This window comes from Castor canadensis, chromosome 6 (genome assembly GCF_047511655.1).
Source record: "Castor canadensis chromosome 6, mCasCan1.hap1v2, whole genome shotgun sequence".
NCBI classification, from domain to species: domain Eukaryota; kingdom Metazoa; phylum Chordata; class Mammalia; order Rodentia; family Castoridae; genus Castor; species Castor canadensis.
Genome location: NC_133391.1, coordinates 125,341,305 through 125,350,586, shown reverse-complemented (window position 1 = coordinate 125,350,586; position 9,282 = coordinate 125,341,305). Strand labels below are relative to the sequence as shown.

At 34.9% G+C, this 9,282-nt stretch overlaps 1 pseudogene; it reads right to left on the bottom strand.

Moving 5' to 3' along the window:
- Window positions 1-8,951: 8,951 nt before the first annotated feature.
- On the bottom strand, window positions 8,952-9,067 carry LOC141424478 (small nucleolar RNA SNORD22; annotated as a pseudogene).
- Window positions 9,068-9,282: the final 215 nt, after the last annotated feature.

The following is a 9,282-nucleotide window of genomic DNA, read 5'->3' as shown; positions in this document are numbered from 1 at the left end:
CAGAGATTGGGACATTTGAGGTTCAAGTCCAGGACAAGTAATAAAAGTTAGTAAGACCCCCTCCTCTCAACCAACACATAGCTGAATGTGATGGATGCGTACCTGTCATGACAGCTACTGTAGGAAGCATAAATAGAAAAATGGCAGTCCAAGGTGGCCAGGGCAGAAGCGTGGAACACTGTCTCAAAAATAACCAAAGAAAAAGTGGCTAGAAGCATGTCTCAAATAGTAAAGCATCTGCCTAGCAAGTATGAGGCCCTGAGTTCAAACCCCAATAATGCCAAAAATAAAAAAAAGAGAGAAAGTGAAATAGATTATCTAGATGGGCATATTGTAATCACATAAGCTTTTCAAAAGAGTTTTCTCTAGCTGGTGATATAAAAAGAAAGTAGAAATGTGAAGCATGAGAAGGATTTGGCAAGTGTCTACTGGCTTGAAGACTGAGGAACCACAGCCCCCAGCTGACAGCCAGCGAGGCTGTGGGAACTCAGTCCTGAACTCCACAGAAATGAATTCTGCCCACAAGAAGAATGTGCTTGGAAATAGAATTTCCTCCTAATCCCCCAGATGAAAACTCAACCTCTCATTTTGCCCTCAGAGGCCCTGAGCAGAGAACTCAGTGCTCAGACTTTTATCTACAGAACTTGAGCTAATAATAAATAGTTGCCATTTTAAGGAACCACACTTGTAGTAATCCATTAAACAGCAATTAATATAATCAGTTCCCAAGGAGATCTGTTACATCTGTGAGACTTCTTGAGAAGAGATTTTTAAGGGTTTATAAATGATGTATAAAAAGAAAAATCTTACTTCTCTTAATAATTTTACTTTTCCCCTTAATTTAAAATGCCAAGTTCAGAAACTCACAACAAGAAGGGAGAAAGGACAGAAAATGGGCTCTTTATCTTGCTAATGAACTACTTATCCTAAGATAAGGGACAAAAAAAAGACCTTTGATACTTGTATGTGGCCCATCCTGAATCACAGGGAGAAGAAATTGAATAGGCATTTGGGACAAAATTTCAAGATGGTAAAACAGGATGTACCATTCTGGCACTCCAGTATCCCTGCTGCACAAAGAGTTCAGAAGTAAAATCATACACATTTTGTATGCTCCCTTTTAACTAAATAAGTATTTGTAAGTATTGCTAGAGGTTGATCATTTCCAATAACTACTAAAGAAAGTATTATAAACTGTTCAGAATTTCCTAAAATCAATTTCTATTACCTCTAATGACAGAAAAGATCTGTCAGCATCAGTCAAATTCCAATTAAAAAACTATATACATATCTATTGAAGATCATTTTAGAGCAAGTTTAATTTCACAGTAAAATTTACAAGAAAGTTCCAAAAGTTTCCCCATGCCTCCTGCTTCCCCCATTATTAACATCCTCCATTTCAGTGGTTGTTTTATTACAATTGATGACCCTACAAAGACAGACCATAAAGTCTACCATTTATGTGAGGTTCACATGTGGTGTTGTACCTTCTGTGGATTTGAACAAACCCATAACTATGTGTATCCATCATATTAACATCATAGAGAGTATTCTCACTACCTTAAAATGCTTTATGTTTGCCCTGTTTATCCTATGATATTTTTACTGAATTTTTACTATCATATAGTTGGAATAATACAGTACACAGCCTTTTCAGATCAACTTTTTTTACTTAATGATATACATTTAAGGTTCATTCATGTTTTTCTCTGGCTTTATAATACTGTCTGAATTGTGTCTGAATAATACTCTGTTTTCTGGATATTCAGCATTTTATCCATTCAGCTACTAAAAGTTGTCTTGGTTATTTTTTTGTTTTAACAATTATGAATATAGCTGTTGTAAATATCTAATTACAGGCTTCTATGTGGACATGTTATCAGCTCCTTTGGGTAGATATCAATGTTTTGGACTTTGGACATACTAATAGGTACATAATGGCATCTTATTACTATTTTAATTTACATTTCTCTGTTGGTATATTGTGTGGAGCATTTTTTGTACTCCTATTTGCCATTTATTTTATTTTTGGTGAGACTGGTAAGGGCTGCTATGATTTAGATGTTCTTGTCCCCCAGAAGTTTGTGTTGGTACCCAAGTAGTCATTTGGGAGACAATGGGACATTTAAGAAGTGCATTCTGGTGGTTGATTCTTAGGTCAATTTTGTACATACCCTTGGAAGGGATTATGGGATTTTGTCTATCTCTGGCTTACGATTTGGAGATGTGATCTCTTTTGCCTCCCACATGCATTCCTGCCATCTGCCATGGGGTCCTCACCAGAGCCTGCACCATTTGTTTGTACTTTTAGCCTCAAAACTGAAAACTGGCTAAACTTCTCTTTATAAAATTAGCATGCCTCAGGTATTTCATTATAGTGATAGAAAATAGACTGATATAAAGTCATCGGCCATTTTTAATTGGGTGATTTACTTACTTATTGTTGAGTTTTAAGAGTTCTTTGTATGTTTTGAATAAATCTTTTATCAGATGTGCTTTTTGAATATTATTTCTCCAAGTCTGTGGCTTACATTGCCATTCTTTTGACAGTGTCTTTTGTAGTATGAAGGATTTTAATTTCAACTTAGTCCAGTTTATCAATTATTTCATTTGCAGTTTATGCCTTTATTTTGTACCTAAATAGATGTGTCATCACCATACCCAAGGTCATCTAGGCTTTCTCCTATGTTATCTTGTAGGAGATAGACGGGAGTTTTGCATTTTACATTTAGGTCTATTATCCATTTAAGATAATTTCTGTGATCATATTCACCTTTCTAAGCCTTCACAGAATCTCATCCTTCAGCGCACCTGGATTTCAGAAGCCTCACCTCAGCTGATCCTTCTGTTTTGAACTTTACTTATATCTAGCCTTGGGAAGTTGTGTTATAGTCAACATAGCATGGTAGCTGGTAGGCTGGCTGTCTTTAGTGGCCCATCATTGGTGATGTTTCTGAAGACTGGAAAGAAGGGCATTTGTCATGGTCAAGCCAGCAGCTCTCTGGCTGCTTCCCTGGAGTCCTTATTATTTGATAACTCATTACATTCAGGATCTGGTCTTATGCCTTCCAGGTTCAGAAAGCCAAGATTTGTGGTACTCTGAAAGTTGAGCCATTATTGAAGAACAAATCACATTAAGCAAAACTAAAGATAGACATGTGTCTTTAAGGCAGAAATCCAGCTGCCATGTGATCAAAAAAAGATTCAGTTTGGCTTGATGAATTCATTTACTCTCCATAATCATGTCTAAATGTGACAGTAGTATTAATAGGAAAGATTCTGTATAAACATAGAAACAGAACCAAAAGAAAAATCTAAGAGACAATGACAAATAGTTTTAAACAAAGAGTGGTATAATGCTTAAGAACATGGACTATGGAAACAAACTGACTCGATTCAAATTCTGGGTCTTCTATTAATGAGTTGTATGACCTCTATTGCATTATATCACCTATGTTCCTCAGTTCTTGCATATGTAAAATAGGTATTACAAAAAACACCTGTTTCCCAGAGTACAGTGATAGGTGACTGTGGTCATACATTGTGCGAAAGTCCTTTTCGGTCTTATGTATTAATGTACTTAAAGCCTTATAAATATCCTTGTTCCACAGTAAGTCCTATGTAAGTTTCAGACTAGATATGGTATATCAGCTTACATTCTTTGTGGACAGTATTTCAACTGGAATTGTCAACACCCCTCTTCTCTGACTGATATGCATCAATTAGATGCATATTAGGTGTGGTAATAGTGTTTGAGGAAATACTTCACATCATCCAATAATGAAAGTAACAGCACTACTAATATACTAATTACATAGTAACTAGTGTGCATTGGGTACTCATCATGTCACTTGGCACTATTCTAAACTCTTTGCAAAAATTAGGGAATCTGACCTTGAAACAACTCTGCGCAGTAGACACTATTATCAACTCCATTTTAAGATGAAGTGACTGAGGCACAAAATGGCTGAGTCATTTATACAAAATCCTACAAATAACAAGTGGCAAAGCCTGGATTTGATTTAGCCTTCAGGCTAGTCAAAGTGTGGTCTGTGAAGCAGCACCTTCTACACCCCACTGAGAGCTTTCAGAAGCACAGATCCACAAGCCTAGGGATCTTCATTTGGACAAGTTCTCCAGGGAATCTTTGTACACACAAGGTCTAAACACCTGTAGCATGCTGACTCTCCATGCTACTTAAACTCAACAAATTAGTTGGGTGCAATCTCAAGTATGCCTATATTATGCATGAGAAAAATGAGGCAAAAGTAAATTGTCCAGTGTCTCCTGGGTAGGAACTGGCAGGGAAGCACTTTAAACACAGGTCATCCGAGTCCAGAGACTTTGCTCTATTTAAACCCGCGTACTTTGCTATTTTATTCTGATATAACTTTCAAATTGTTGGTCCATAGCAGAGAACTGATTGCAAAATAATGCTTGCTCTTTTGCCTGCTTTGCTTTGGTAACACAACCAGCCCTACGGTAAGTCCTGGATAAGGGCGTCAAGATATTTGGATGATTTTCACAAATCCTCTAGCTGGAAAATTTTGGCAGCATCAGAATGGAAGTCCAAACTTCCATGCAATCAATTAATTACCTTAAGTCTACACCAGAGTGTATTATTTGGAGAAAAAATTGCTTCCCTTACATTCTTCTTACTCTCAGTTTGGTAAATCAAGATCATTCCCGTGAAGGATTGAACAAAATGCTACTCTGGGAATCATCAGGACATCCCTCTCACCCTTCCACACATCTCTTATTATGAAAACCTGAATTCAAAAGAGAATACTGAAGGGGAAAGGTACTTGCCAGAATTTTTTACTAATTTTATTCCTTACCTAAGGAAAAATGGACAAAATGTTGGGGAACATGTTTGTCATTTGAAAGACAGTGTATTTCTACAGGAAACAATTTATTAACCATTATGCATAGCACTTTATATGTGTTATATAATTGAATCCTTACAACGATGAGGCCTTCTTATCATTGAACATGGCCAGAAGTAAAAATACCAGAATTTGAACCATCCTGTCTCATTCTGGAATCCATGCACTCAGACTCTATGATAGATTGTAGCTGTGATTTCATAAACTTCATGAACTTTGATAAGAACACAAATCAAATCACCTTTGCTCATACTGGGTTGTTACTTGATTTTACTAGAAGAAAGCTGACCCCAACTTGGAGAAAAATTTGGTTTCATTTGTCAGCTAAGTCACGTGTATGCATCATAGCTAATTAGTTCAATTTCACAATCAATGGTTTATTTAATTTTAATGATTGTTATTTTCAAAGTTCTACCTAGAAATAAAAGGATACCTTTAAAACCCTTTTGATCATACAGTAGGGTTTTTTTCTTTCAATATAAGTAGTATTTTCTAACTTAAATAAAGTTGTGCTTTGAAAGGATTGGTTAGTCAATAGAAATATGTTCCTGGACTAGATGATCTGCCTCACTTGAAATGAACTACATTTCTCATTTGCATCTTACATGAATAATTCCATGAAATTCTGTCACTATTGAACTTAATTTTTTAAATTAATTCACACTGTTAAGTAGAAACAAGTATCACATAAAAGCAACCCACATGACCAAGTCCTCAGAATTAGGAGCCTTTCTTTTTTTTTTTTTTTTTTTTTTACAGCTTTCAACTTTAATAAGGTGTAGCAAAAACTATGAAAATACATCTAACTGAAAACACATTTCACTGGAAGCTTGATCTCCAATCCCTTTCTTTTTTTTTTTTTTATTCATATGTGCATACAATGTTTGTGTCATTTCTCCCCCCTTCCCCCACCCCTCCCTTACCCCCAACCCCTCCCTCTCCACCCCACCCCCTTGCTACCCAGCAGAAACTATTTTGCCCTTATTTCTAATTTTATTGAAGAGAAAGTAGTATAAGCAATAATGGGAAGGACCAAGGGTTTTTGCTAGTTGAAATAAAGATAGCTATACAGGGAGTTGACTCTCATTGATTTCTTGTGCATGTGTGTTGCCTTCTAGGTTAATTCTTTTTGATCTAACCTTTTCTCTAGTTCCTGGTCCCTTCTCCTATTGGCCTCAGTTGCTTTAAATTATCTGCTTTAGTTTCTCTGTGTTGAGGGCAACAAGTGCTACCTAGTTTTTAGGAGACTTTCTTAAGCTCCATCATGTCTAAATGTTGCTTAGTCTACCAGTTGACATATCATGAAATAATGTTAATTAAATAATTAACAAACGCAAATTATAAAGATTTAGGTTAGCATTTTATCTTAGTAATATAAACATATATTTGAAAAGTGAATACAAGACTGCAGTTCTCTTTCCTGTCCTATCTATCCCAAAACCCAGACTTAGTTTCAAGAGGTAGATAGTTATTATAAATTATAAATACTAAAAGCAGAAAAACAATAGAATAGACACACCTTAAGTTTTTCCATATTTTAAAAACTGTGTGTAATAAAAAGTATTAGACATTTCTTCTTGGGCGCCTGGAAGAGAACAGTCATGAAATTGCTGAGGTTTGGGGCATACAAACTAACTTTATAAGGTACCATAATTTTCTCTTCCAAATAATTACAAAATTAAACTCTTATTACCTTGTATAATATTTTCTCTTTTTCTAAAACCTTGGCAACATTGGTTAATCATCTATCCTTACACCAGGATCACACTTTGAGAATTTAATACACTATAGAAATCCTAACATCTAGTAAAGTCTCTCCCATCCCTCACTTTATTTTTCACAAGTGTCTGAGCTACTTCTGGCACTTTATTCCTCCAAACAAATTTCGGATCTCCTTGTAAAGATCTGTGAAAAACTCCTACTAGATTTTCAATTATAATGTTATTTCATTTACATATTGATTAGGGGAAAACATATTTACAACAGTAAGGTTTTCATTCATGAAAAAGAAAAGTCTTCCAATTAATTTCTGTCTTCTACTACCATCAAATGACTTTATGAATTTCTAATATTTTTTTGGTGGACTCCAGTTTGAACTCAGGGCCTCACACTTGCTAGGCAGACACTCTACTACTGGAGTCACACCCTCAGCCCTTATGTACTCTAGTTATTTTATAGCAGATATACAAATAATAAAGAAAAATAAATCAAACCTTAGCACTACAAAAAGTTATTAAATTACAGAAGAGAGGAAAAAAGAAACAAAAAACTATAATACAATCAGAAAAACAAATAAGTGGCAGTAATAAAAGTCCTTATCTATCAATAATAACCTTGAAAGTAAATGGATTAAATTCTTCAATTAAAATACATAGAGTGACTGAGTGGATAAAAAAAGACACAACTGTATCCTGCCTGCAGGTGACACACAGTAAAGGGAGGAGGGGGCAAGAAAAGGTAATGGGTGAGTGAACATGATCAAAGTTAATTACATACATGTATGAAATTGCCATAATGAAGACCATTATTTTGTACAATTACTATATGCTAATAAAAAAGAGATTGACTTTAGCTTTAAGAAAACATGCAACCTGTAAGTTAACTAATAGAAACCATATTCCAGGAAAATGGTACTAAATAGAGACCAGGGGTGGACTTACTTATATCTGATAAAGCAGACTTCATCAAAAACTACCATAAGAGACAAATAAAACCAGTATTTAATGCTAAAGTGTCAACAAAAAGGACATAACAATTGTAAATGTATACAGACTCACTATTGTAGCACTTAAATGCATAAAGCAAATATTTCTGAATATAGATGAATACTCAGAACAATAGCAGTGGGAACTTTAATAACCCCACTTTTAACAATGTAGATCATAGAAAATTATTAAGGAAGTGCTAGACACATTTTGACCATATTAAAAGAGAACTTTTTATCAAACTGTGGCAAAATACCCATTTTTCTCCAGTTGCATGGAACATTATACAGGATAAACTATATATTAGGCTGACAAAACAAAATTTAAATTAAAAAAATGGCCAGGAGTGACAGTTTGCACATGTAATTTCAGGTACTCAGGAGGTAGAGACAGTAGGATCACAGCCTAAGGCCAGCCTGGGTAAAGTTAAATTCAAGACACTGAAAGACAAATTAAAAAGCAAAGGACTGAGGGCATGGCTCAAGAGGTAGAACTTGTGAGACTCTGTGTTCATTCCCAACTACCACAAAAAAAATCAAAAAGGCTTCAATAAAATACAGTATCATTTCTGAACACAATAGTGTAAAACTAGAAATCAAATATGGGAGGACTCTTGGAAAATTCTTGCAAATGTGACAATTAAGCAACATGCTCCTGAACAACCAATGGGTTAAGGAAAAAATCAACAAAGAAGTTTAAAACTATCTTGAGACAAAGAGAATGAAAACACAACATGGGAACTGTAGCAAAAACAGTTCCAAGAAGGAAGCATTAGCAATAAATGCCTAAAGAAACTGAATTTCAAAGCACAAAGTTAGACTCATAGCATCTCTCACATGTAGTTTACTCTCTAACCTACTTTTCACTCTAACAATCTTTTCAGAAATTTTTTATCCCTTCCACTGAAAATATTTTCATGAACATGTCTTTGCTTCCTTTGCCATATTATTGATACCTATTCTTTGTTGTCACTTTATTTCTACTTGCTTTGAATTTATTTTGTTCTTATTCTAATTTCCTTAGTAAAAATGCTAATATCACTAATTTTGTGCCTTGCTTTGTCATTATGTGTGAATTTTATGGTGAAATTTTTCCTACAAGCATTCTCTTAATTGCCTTCCACAAACCTTGATATGAAAAACTTTCTATGTCAATTGCCAGCAAATTCTAAAATATTTTCCATTTTTTAAAGAAAAAGTACCTTTATTAGAAGATGAAAATGACAGTATGGTAACTCAACAGCTAAGTTGTATAAGGAAAAGTCCCTGTTTGATGTTATCCAACTTCCAAAACCTTGCCCTCAAAACACATATGTTTTGAGTAATGGTTCTTCCCTTTCCCATGTGCAGAAATTCTGATGATCCCTCAGACAGTTTCTCCTGGAATACATTTTCCTCTTTTCCCCCACTCAGCCCCAGTTGGTTCACCTTTACAGGCTCTGGGGCTAGGACAGGAAGTATACTGTGTCAATCGGGAATTATTTTACATTTTTAATAATTATTTTCAATTACTTTTGAGCATACTGCTTATGAAGTAGCAACTACCTTATTTTCAAGTTATATATTTTTAAAATTAATAAATGCTGGCATAATCCAGTGATTTTTTGACATGACATATGACAACTTACCTTCTATCAATCACTTTCACACTTTCCCACCCTTCTCTTTCCATGCAGCTTCAAATCTGCCAAA